The sequence below is a fragment of the Strongylocentrotus purpuratus genome, unplaced genomic scaffold, assembly GCF_000002235.5.
Source record: "Strongylocentrotus purpuratus isolate Spur 01 unplaced genomic scaffold, Spur_5.0 spur5_scaffold_3, whole genome shotgun sequence".
NCBI classification, from domain to species: domain Eukaryota; kingdom Metazoa; phylum Echinodermata; class Echinoidea; order Camarodonta; family Strongylocentrotidae; genus Strongylocentrotus; species Strongylocentrotus purpuratus.
In genome coordinates, this window is record NW_022145609.1 from 19928617 (window position 1) to 19941523 (window position 12907).

A 12907-nucleotide genomic window follows, 5' to 3' on the forward strand; every position below is an offset into this window, starting at 1 on the left:
CCTTGTTTTCGACCCAATGTCAATACCAATGCAAACAGATTATTGAATTATCGAAAGAAAATACGCTTTCCTTGCAAACATTTGTTATGTGTAATGAGTACGAAACAGCTGTGGTTTTTTTTTTAAAATTGTTAAGTTGACACGACACGCTATCACGAGATGCGGCTATGACAAAAGTTTGAGCACAACTCAGTCATCATTTTTAGTCCAACATAGTGACCACATGCAGGAGTTGGAACGAAATTACCCCGCTTTGTAGATTTAGATGGGAACGAATTGGGTGATTCATAGGTCGAAAGAAATGGGCATGCATATTTTGGACAGGTTTTTCCCCTACACGAGCATCGCTCGCATTTTGATGCGCCCAAGAAAATCACCCGTCGATACACATTTATGCATAATAAGAAGATTTCGCTTCTCCAAAAGCATCGCTGAACTATATGCCCGTATATCCTACATTACATTACGAAGGTAATGAATATCAGTGCTATTAGCATCATTCAATGCATTCCCGCCCCCATTATAAAACACATTTCCTCTCTTTATTCGTCGCTATCACTCAAGCTGTAATTGCATATCCTAATAAAAGACGAGCACACTTTTAAAATACTGATAGGTAAAAATGTATACCGAGTAACTTTGAGCAATTTCAAGCCCCGCGCAGGTAATAGTTTGTCTAATGATGCCTAACTAAGGAAATAGTCCTTTTGTACCGCACATTGGTAAGGACATTACTTGCTCTTGTCATTAATTTCTGAAAGTAGGTCGGAAAGATAGTAATTAGTCAAATTTTGTAATAACTTGTCCACCTATTACATTAATGACTAGCAGAGGCAAAATTCCCTTTTTACCGCAAATTTATTAAAACATTGTACTGCACGTCGATTGCCGAAAGTTGGTCGAAGAAATATTGATTAGGCCCCCTTTTTCCCCTTTTTATTTTTTTCACCAAATATTTTTGTTACGGTGTATATATACAAAGACAGTCATTCTGTTTGAATATCTACCGAGTGGATAGGATATACAACTCTCGGAAACCTGTCAGTTATACCAAGATGAGTCAGACATCTTTAGATGGGCCACGGGTTCAGAATGTTGAATTTGATCTGGTTGCAAGATTTCGTAAGTTGTTACATCGGACAACGTGTTCTGTACACCGCTGGTAGATATTCGATCCGAAACACACCAAGTCATTTTCTGTTTTACCTTGCTGGCCTATTCCCGAATTCCCTTTCTATTTTGTGTTTCCTTTTCACCTTTTAGTCACCTATTTATGTATTTGTTGGTTGTTTTTCATGTTTCTGCCCCTTCCTTTAATAACAAAAGGGCGCAGGAATGAAATTGCTATTTTGATGGAAAACTAGAAGAAGGATCGGATTTGTTACACCCAATGTGCCGAAAAGTTTGCCGATATCAGAAGCAAAATTTACTTAATAAATAGTCTCCAAGTTGCATAAATACCCTCATGTTAACGTTGTCTCCAATCATATTTTTGTTTATAATTTAACGATAACTGACGACAAAATGAGTGAAGTTTGACAGCAATGTGATAATCGAAAATGAAATAATTAACCGAAACTTAACTATTAAACCAGACTATAGTTATGGTATAGGCCAACCTTCCTTCTCAAAAATGTAAATATTATCTATAGTATTTTTCTTTGGTCGAGTGAGGTGACAATTCATAGGGACACTTGAAATCATATAGTTTACAGAGTACATACATTGTTATACCTAAACATGTTATTGTTATCATTTCTGTAAAGTCACAATGATTGGAAAATAAGACCTTCGAGCTATGGTTATTTAGTGAATCTTTTTCTTTTCCCGGCATACATGTGACTCTTTTCCAGATGTACTCTTGTTTTGTATTCACTGATTTTCTTTGTTTTTGCCGAATAAATAATAATAATAATAATAGAGTTGGACATCAAGAATCCCCTTGCATTGCTTTTTTCTCAAATTTATAATTTTCGAAAGTTATACACTTTTCATAAAAATATCATAGAAGGATATACATGTATCCACCTATTCGAAACAAAACCCAATACCACATTAACAACTTACAACCAAGCAGAAGAGGGGAAGGACTATCACTGTTCGTATACCACCCCAGTACAAGGTAATGTGGCCTTCCGCGTTGGGCTTTGACAAGCGAGCCAGGAGGCTATGGTGTATCAGTTTCGTGACAAATCTACTATCAACTGTTTTTGCAAGAAGAAAGGTCAAATGTGAGGTGCGGTTTTATAGTAGCTTCCACCAAAGTCGTGAAATATCTAGTAAATGAATTTGGCATCATGTTTTATCCATATTTAGCCCGTAGCAATTTGGAGGCAGTAGAACTTCGGGATGATTTATAAAAAGATTATCTAACAGATAAAGTTAATGACGTTGCTGTGCAGGTTATAGGTTATCCATTCTAAGTCGATTGACATCTTTTATAAGGAAAATAATGGAGACATTAATAAGAAGAGAAATGTTATATGGAAAGGGATGCGAGTGTTGGCATTTTTTGTTATCCTACTGTGCCAAATCGTATATTTCTGCATTAGAAATTCATTTCAAATCAATTCATTTATTTGTTCAACCATCAATATACAATCAAAATAAGTTACATCAATAATTTAGAGGAACACAATGATGGTTTGGTGACCCCGGAGAAAGCAGAGCTTATAAAAGGGGGCCACCAAATTGAAATGCATAAAAAGATCAACATTTCTTATACCCCAAAAATCAACACCGAACATTAATATAAACAAGGAAAAAAAGAGAAGTACACTTCTTGCAGCAGCAGCAGCAAAAATCTATATCTACATGTATATGTGGGTCATAATAGTTTAGAAAATATCTACAACAATGCATAGTGACGATTCTGCCATTGCTATTTCCGATGTATGATTTTTATCAGTATTTATATAGCTTCCTGGAGGAAATCAGTGCACAACTGGTAAAAATAGGAGTAGAATTCTTTTATCATGGTCATGAAATTTCGTGCAAAAATGCAGAGGTGACGCAGTGTGTATTTCTCTCATAGGAGGAAAGGGTCTTTCCATATTGTTATCGATCTCCTTCTATACTACACTTTTTGTAAACAACGACAATTCTTTAAAAAAAAAGCTAAACAGGACGCTGATGGCCTTTTGAATTGAGAGATCAATTACAATCATAATCTCAAACTGCATAATTGAGAGAAGTATGCATTACTTTATTTGAATTTGATAAGGATTTTTTTTCTGGGAAAAATACAGTAACTAGATACTATATGACCTGTACTCGTCGCATATCGCGTAGATCCTGTCATGTCTTTTTTCTACTGATATGACAAGAATTTTTTGTAAATTTGGTTAAAATGATAAAAGGAGGTGTTTAAGGATAGCAAAAGCAATTTCTGGCTCCGTAGCCACTGGGTTCAAGGGCCATAGAATACAGAATGTGATACTGAAGGGGCCTACGCCTAGAAACTCTGCCGGCACTACTGGGGTGACGATACTTGGACGTGCCGTCACGCTCGCCGGCTGCTCTCTCACTAATTACCAACTCGTTACAAGGTGCCAGCGGTGCAGTGGCTTCGTCGCTCGCCGCAGCCGTCCCGTGGCTGGACTATGGATGTCCCGCAGGAGCGCGTTGTGGTACCCCCATAGTTTCGTCATGTCAAAGTCACCCATATTGACTTTACAGCGCCCTTGCCCCCGAGTCCTTTGCTCATTTTCTTTGTCCGTTTATTATTATTATACAGTAGGGACAATTATGTCTTTTCCCCCCTCTCCAATATACACCCATTGAAGTCGGCCCCTTTCATGGCCGGGAGAGGAGAGGGTTTCGGAACCTTTTTGAAAGTCGAAACCCGGCAATGATACAGGGAAATTACGGCAAAACTCAAACACTGGCGTAGTGTCATAACTTTTATGTCAGCTTTCTCCAGTGTTGGATATCTTGTTTACTTTTCCCCAAATCGTTCCCCGAGATGTGGATAAATTCTCAATTAATTTGCAAAAGTGGAAAGAAGAGCCAGAGAGTAGGAGTATGGTGTCTTTTCATCGTATTTGTTCAGTTTCGTTGTTGGCTTTTTACCCCCCAAAAAATAATTTTCACCTCGGTGGTGAAGTGTGTTCGGCGCTTCTTGGACTAGGAGTTTTCCGGTCAAGCGCAGCTCTAAATATGCTGCTTTGGAGAGTTTTCTTTAAAGAGAACAGGGACCGTTTTGCGGGACTTCGCTCTCTTCATGCCGGTCGTCGCTAGCCCCGAGATATTTACTCAGGAGAAAGCTATAGTCCTAAATCGTAGAAACCCAAAATGGCGGTCGACGTGAACTGGCATTTCTACCTCCCAGCTTTTTTCTGGCCACTTACTGTAAACTTATTGCATATTATAAATGAAATGACAATTCTTAAGGGTGCACCATCCCCATTAACGCCAGACATTGTCTTGATATGTGGTTAAATACCCCCAAGAACAATGAAAAACTATAGTAGATAGTGAAAATAGAACGTTTTTTTTGTCCATGCCATTACGTATAATAAATGCTACTGAAACCATATACACTGTATTAACTATTATGGTTTACTTCAAATGATACCATTTCATAGCAGACAACTTTTGATATGTAGACATTTGTCAGTTTAAAGAAGGATGGAAAAAACCTAGATATAGGTGCTGACAATGGTGGTGTTCATATAAAAAATAATCTTATAGTTTTTCGTTTCAGGCGATTAAAATTCGAGCAATAGATTTGACATTTCTAGAGCTTACAGTTTACCCATTACAAGTATGGATATAGCCAAACTTAGTTTCCTTTTAGATGCTAGTTCTTTCTTCCTAACGCATATTTATTATCAGACACGATTATTATTATGTTAAAATGTAAATTGATGTAAATATATATGAAATGTGAAATATGTGAAATAAAACACCTCGGTAACAGGACAAGAATTTTTTTTTTATCAGACACGAATTAATTGTCTTGGATAAATCATCGAGTTATGTGTGTTAACAAAAAAAGTTGTTTTTTATATATCTTTTATACAAATATTTCAAATTAGGAAAGGTTTGCATCAAGACATTTTAAATAAAAAATACATATAACGTGAGGATCCTGGATGAAAAAAGGTTCAAATTTTGTATTAAAAAATAAACTATTTCAATCAGATTGAGATAATTCTTATGAAATTCATAACATAATTTGTTGTTCAATTTTCCGAAAAAAAGGTCTAAATCCAACGAATGGAAAATTACATATGCGTTAAGCACATGCGACGACAATATATCGTTTTAATTCACATCCTGCTGTTAATTTTAACATAAAAGTAACCAAAGTAAATTTTTAAAACATGTATCTATCCATTTAAAAATCTGTGCTGTGGATGAAATATTTATTTGCATTGCTAACGAAAAGTTAAGTGGACGGGCAACAAAAAAAGGGAACAAAATTATTCATAATCTTAACAAACACGTTGTATCTGCACGGAAGCGAAACGATAACAAGCGGATAAAAACCTCTTTACGGTAGTTTAACAAATTCATGACTCATATTTTGTACATTCGCATACAAGCTATTCCAAATGCATGTGGCCAAACGAGGTTAGAAAATTGGCTATCTATCAATGTTTTTAATTCTCCGCCTCCCTCCATTTTCTTTAGTATGTCAAAGTTGAAAATTATCGGTGGTCGTTGCTTATCATGCCGTATCAGCTTACGTCTGAAAGAGAAATCAGAATTCCGTAACAAATCATGTATATTGGTTCTGCGTATACATTTGTGAGGGTACGCAAACGAAAATGATTTATGTGCTCTATTTTGTCATAATTGTACGTGGTTTATACATATTACATTTCATTCTATAAGGTTTACAACTGTCTTATTCTGTTTTGTATGGTTTGTTTTGTTTCGTTAATTTTTCATGTGTTTGTTTCCTCGTCTGTTCGTTCGTTTCTGCTGAGGGTAATATCTATTGCCCTTGCTTTTGAAATGTCGTAGACTCCTTTTGTTTGTCATCTATTCTTCAAATAGATATCATTTATCCTATATTTATGCCTTTTCGTTCTTCTATTTCCTATTGCCCGGGATCAGCTAGGATCTATTACATCCCACAGAATAGAGGGCCTAGTATTTCGATGCAATCGCCCGATTTATTTTGCCCCCTCGTGAACTGTTCCAGCCATAGCCGTTTCCCCCCTATAACTTTTCATTATCACTCACCACAGGAGAGACGGGAAAGAGACGGGTGTAACTTAATCTGAATATATTTCTGCTCTCATAACGTTACTGTCTGACCCCACTCGCATAAGACCCTGATCGTTACCATTCAAATGTTTATCGCGCGCACTCTCGTTTCTGGGTCGCGCAAGGACTACTTGCACTTTTTGGCACTATTTTCGAACCTACTTCACAGACATTGATTTGCGTACACATATATATACTGGTCTCTTTAACCTCTCTTACCTCTCTTTCGTTTTCTCTTGACCCCCCCCCCCCCCCGCCCCTTCTTCCTTCCATTGTTTGTCTCTCTCTCTCTCTCTCTCTCTCTCTCTCTCTCTCTCTCTCTCTCTCTCTCTTTCTCTCTTTTCCTGCCTCTAACATTCTGCTTCCTTTAGTTCTATTCGCTCATACATATATATCTCTATCCTTCATTTAAAAGGAAAGTCCACCCGAACATGCCCAAAGTCCCAATTTATATGGTTAAACAACGATTAACTATAGTTGTAATGTGTACAGCTCTGAATCTATTAATGATAGAAATTCGATTAAGCTTAATTTTGAGGAGTTGAATTTCATATATTATTATGAGGAGTCTTTAATCATGTTGATATAATGCCCTTGTTATCATTATAACAAAATTGCCAGCTCTATGAAGGCAATTTATTGTGAGACAAAATGTAATATTTTGGTACATTCTTAGAAAATAATACGTTTTGGTTAGTTGTTATTTACTCGTTTTGGATTTATTTTCTTCTATCAAACTCACAAACATCTTGTACATATAGGCCTACATGTACATGATCGGTACACATGTAAATTGCTATCTTCTATTTCTCCATTCTAGTATCGTTTTTAATTTTTCACATTGAAATATTTTTCTTTTCGTCGTTACATCTCAACAACAAAAATCTCATTTTTAAAGGATTTGTTGCATGTTAGAGGGTTATTACAGTAGCAGAAATATAATTTAAAAACAAATTACGCAGTTTTTTCCACCAATCTTCAACAATGTTACGGAGTCACTGTAACGGACGAAGGAAGCGTGGACCAAAAACTTCGAAAGTTTATCATAGTGATAGTTCAATTTTGCACCAAAAAGGGAGGTCTAGATGAGAACTTTTTACAAACTGCAAATAGGCCAATTTGCTACACAAATAACGTTACTGTTGCCGCAGTATGAATTATTTCGAAATAGGCGGGGGGGGGGGAGGGGTGTATGATGGTGCTGCAGCCTCCTCCCTGCACATGCATACATTGTTAAAACTTAATGTTTATACCAATCATTTTATCTATCCCTTTTTATCTCTCACACATACTACCACACACACACGCTCACATATATCACCACCCACATACATGTACACACACTATCTGTTTATCTATCTATAGCTATCAATCTTTCATTGTCTCTCTTTATGCACATTGTATGTATATTCCGCCTCTCTCTCTCTCTCTCTCTCTCTCTCTCTCTCTCTCTTTCTCCTTTCCCCTCTGTGCACACACTCCATTCTTTAAATGTATTTCATCTCACATATACTTTGTACTTTTGCTTTTAATTACTGTCTCTTTATTTTGGATAACTCTTGTGTTCTGTCTTTTCCCTATCCATTTATGTATGGTCTCTGTCTCTTTGTATCTCTATCTCCGTCTCCCTCTGTCACTCTGTGTCTCCCTCCCTTTCTCTGTCACTCTCCATTTGTTCTTTTCTTTGGGTATTTCCCATCTCACTTTTCTCTTCTTACTCTCCCTCCAGTATTATTTGTAATCATGACAAGTCGGTCGTGTATGTGCAACACCAATCATGCATTCGATGGAAGAGTCGGTAAGAGGTTAGGGGGTAGATTATTCCCTCGTCGTTCATCTGAGAAGGGTGTTATATCCTCCGTGACTTGGACCCCGTTTAAGACGCTCTGGACCATACCACACAAAGCAACGCATGATGGTATAGAAAAAAATGGCCATCTTTTTCGAGTCTTAGTCATTGACTTATTGACACCATCCCCCTCTCTGTGAAAATGATTGTAATCCAAAGGGGGCTCAACTTTCTTCTCCATTTTGATCGATTGCCCTCTCTTCTTCTTGTCTTTCAACCGGTCCCCTCTTCGTCTATTCTCCTAAAGTTCATTCCTCTTTTAAAGTTTTGTTTCCTCATGTGTCTGTCTTCTGAAAAGCAGAAGCTTTTTGGATAGTGAGAGCACTATACTGACAATCATTGCGTTGCTCTACATAAAGTTCAGCTTTCCTAAATGAAAAATCATCTGAAAGTCATAAATCGGGTCTTCTCCTTTTCTTTGATCTTGACAGGGGGAAGTCCCCGCTTTGTCGATTGCACAAACAGATAAATGAAGACATGAAAACGTTTAAAAGTCACGCGATAATTTCATTAATCTTTTCACGTCAGAAAAATATGGAACATCAGTCAAATCAGAAATGAATAAATATTTCGGTTTGATAGCCAATAAATTAAAAACAAAATATCAATAAATCTATAGCTTGAAATTATTTGAATCACTGGAGTTTTATTCATCACAGTCTTAATAATGTTATCTATTCGTCGCAATTTTATGACACATATTACACTTAATAATTACTAAATAATTTTTTTTTAAAGTTTATACAACACAAATGTTATGCAAGGTACTTTATATACAACAATTCCACCGGATCGTTAAAGGATAACAAAACAAAGAATGATTCTTTGAATTCCAATTAATATAATGATACAAAGGATTACAAATTAAGTTTATGGCAGTTTAAGAAAATTTCAATTGTGGATCCAATAAGCTTTTCAACTTTGAATCAGTTCTTACCGAGAAAAAAAGAAAAACAACAATTTAATAGCCTGGAAATGTATTTGGTTTGCCTTGGAGAGAAGTTAAAAACTACTTTAGTATTACATCACTTTATTGAATTTATTCAACCTAAGATGTGTGGAGTTTTATGTTCTTCATGTTTCCAGATCATACACGGTTCTTTATTCTCTCCTAGAAACAAGCGGATAAATGCAACACAAACCGACAAAAAATAATTGAAATGTGGTTTATTTCAGAGAGAGGGCAAGTAAAGAAGGGGGCAAAACTAACGGGAAAAAAGGAGGATGTGGAGATGGGATATCGATGAGGTCTACTATGTCGTGACAGTGAGATAACTTTTCCAACACAGTGTCGTGTGACATTTGACTTAGCTTCACACGTCATCAAAAGTTTGCCCCCATCCAGGGGTCTTAAGTTGGCCTTTATCGGACGCGTCATCTGTCCGACCCATCTCGCTTTGCCCCCCGTTAATATGATACAAGAAAATAGCACAATGATGCGAAGCGCACATGTCAGAAATGTCATCATTTTTATCTAGGCAATGCCCCCGGTCCACACATGCCAATCATGGCGTAGCCAAAGCTTCGTCTCTGTCACTCCTCTCTCCACATCGCTTTCTCCCTTTTCTCTTATGAACTAACTCTCACCCTCTGTTTTTGTTTTCTTTCTCTCAATCTCTTCTCCTTTTTTCCTTCTTATTTAATAGACTTTACTTTACAATTTGTTTTTTCGATGTTTTTTTAACTACTCTGTTCCGAAGTTCCCGTTTTTCTCCATTCTGCATTGATCTCTTGTGTTTATTTATTCATTTATTTGTTAATGCATCTACAGTTAACAAATTAATTAGTCATACCCCTATTTGTGTTTACCAGAATACATGTATGTTGTGTCTCATACGCACCTGCTTATAAGCATGTACAACCTATACAAGGCCTTTATAAACATTTCTTTTTGACATTGTTTTTTATCTCCATAGTTTGTTTTAATTTTGTCAATCTGTTAACTTCATATTTCATAATCTCATCACTACTTTAATTCTACTCTTCTAAACTCTCTCTCTCTCTTCCCCTTTTCTTTGTTACTCTATTTCTTTCTTCCTCTCTCTCCCTCTCTCTTCTCTCTCTCTCTCTCTCTCTCTCTCTCTCTCTCTCTCTCTCTCTTATTCTCTTCTCTTTTTCTCTCTTTCTATCACTATCAGTCTGCTGTGATTGACGTCAATTAGAAAACAGGTTCAGGATATAGAATACAAGAAAGCGAAATGTCATAATTGAACTAGAGGAAAATCAATTGACGTTAACTAAACAAAATTTGCCAAAAAGGGTCAGTGCAAAATGGATGGTCAATTAGACAAGATAAAAACGTAACATCTTTGGGTCATAACGACAATTTTCTGTTATCATACTGCGTAGGAACAGCCGGAATATAACGCCCCAAGATACCTTTGTGAAAACACCTTTTATTTGTTTCAATTTGTCTCTCGAGATAAGGGCGTCGTCGTCAAGAAATCATATTTCTACTCGTCGATATTTCAGTTGGACACAGGAGAAATGGCATCAAGATAAGCCTTGAGGGTGTTCCGAAATATATAACGTTAATATACTCCCAAAAGATTCAGTAATGAACATCCCTTACCCTTTTCCCTGATGGACGCCCCTCCCTCCCTCCCCCTATTTTTGATTGTGCGTCATTGACTTGAAGAGGTAACTAAAGCAGACCACGCCCATATGATCAGCTACTTTGAACATTGAAAATTCGAGGGACCTGACTTTATAGTGACATTTGTTTAACCATTTGATGTACTAATTCGTAAGACCCCCTCCCCTCCCCCCCCCCCCCCCCCCGTGTGGACCGATTCTACATGGATGTGTGTGTGTGTTTTTAAACTGTTGTATAATTGTACAGAAAAGAAAAAGGAAATATCTATACTGCGGCTACTGTGTTTCGAAATACATGTATCTGGTATAAATTATATGTAATTCATTTGAAATACATATACTTTGAGAGATATATATATTTTGAACAAACCTATCAATATAATACATGATCTTCACTATGTCATTTACATTTGGCATTTTGTTATAAAAAGACAACACAAGCATAGGGTAAGAGAAAGAATGAGAACATATAAAATTGATACATAGAATGAGACAAAATGACTAAACCCAAACCTACAAAACACAAATAAGGATAGGGACAAGGGAAGAAGACATTAAAAAAAGAGACTTGTAGATAGAGAAATGATGAGAAAGATAGGAGGCAGAAAGAGACTTAAATATTAAGGTACGGTATAAGAAAGAGAGAGAGAGAGAGAGAGAGAGAGAGAGAGAGACCGACATACAGACAGACAGAGTCAGAGAGGAAAGAAAATGAAGATGGAGAATTTGAGGCAGAGACAGAGAGGGAGAAAGAGAGAGAAGAGGCAGAAAAAGAGAGGGATGGAGAAGGACTGATTAAGAGAGAAAGATAGAGAGAAAAAAAGGAGGGAGAGAGAGAGAGAGAGAGAGAGTGGGAGCGAAGACAAGAGATAGAATGGAGAGGATTTGTGAAAAGAAATATGAGTGTGGCCATTATATTCTCCTGATGAATCTATCGCTGAAGGACAATAAACACAAAAGGAAAGTGAGAACTGTCATGGGGGTTTAGACAGTCATCTTTCAAGAATGATTCCATTTTATCCGATATTTGATTGCTTCCCTATTCTTCTCCTGCAAACGGTGAGCTAACCCGGAAATTCCTCGAGGAAATGGGAATAAATACGGTGTTCGACACAACCAGGAGAAAAATACAATCATTCCCCCGACCGCCATCTGAATGGATACTCTATTCAAGAAGACTAAAAACGTCATCTATGCAATACATCCCCTCTCTCTCTCTAAATCTCTCTTTTCTTCTCCTCATCAGTGCTTTCATCTGATGCGATCAAATCAAATAACTGTAATTTGTTCTTCGATATGAAATGATTCTAGCCCTCAACGGTGTGTTTACTAACCTCCCTTTCTTGATTATAGACATTGATATCATGTCCACAATGCCCCATTTAATTCGCCCCGTGCTCGAAATTTGATAATTATTTATATGAATCGCATCCAACTGTGAGCTTTTTTTTCCTTCTTCTTTCCTTTTGATAATGAAAGCGGTTTGAAGTGCGTCCGACTTTTTTTGCGAATCAATAAAAACTCGCGAAATAGTGAGAAGATGTTTAATGTCCGGCAGGGGTATAATAAGGAGACATTGTACTACCCCCTTCAAGGAGTCCATACAGATAGAGCAACTCCATTTGTATTCATCGCGTTTCCTTCCATCTACATGTGTTCTCAAGATCCAAAATTTCCTTTTTAGTCGTAAGGTATGTACACCTGTCACCGGTAAGACAGTAACGTTGAAAGTTTTGATATGGAGGGCCGAGTCGTGTACATAACGGGCCGCACCGCGCTGTTTGCCCGATATAGCAGATCAAATACACCCCAGTCATCGCTTTACGATGGATGTGTACACAGTCCATAAAGGGTGGCTGTACTTTGCCGCGTTTTTTTTTTATCTGGGAGTCTGTGCGAAACAAGAGGAATGTTTTAAGACTCGGGTCATCCACCTGAAGTTGGAAAGGTTCTTAGCACTTTTGTTTAGTCTTCCTCTCTGTTTCTTCTCTCCCTAACTCTCACTCTCTCACCATCTCTCTCGATCCTCTCTTTCCATCTCACTCTCTCCGTACTCTTTCTCTCCATCGTTTTCTTCAGCTCACTCTCACAGATCAATCTCCGCTTTTTTTCTTCTTCTGTGTTGCTTCTGAATTCGTTGGTGAGTTTTCCAGCCGGACCATCGGTACCCGCCCACCCGAGCGACCCGAGCCTGGCCCGCTAATCCTCACCAGGCTGACGGTGTAAGATGACACGGCTGTCGGG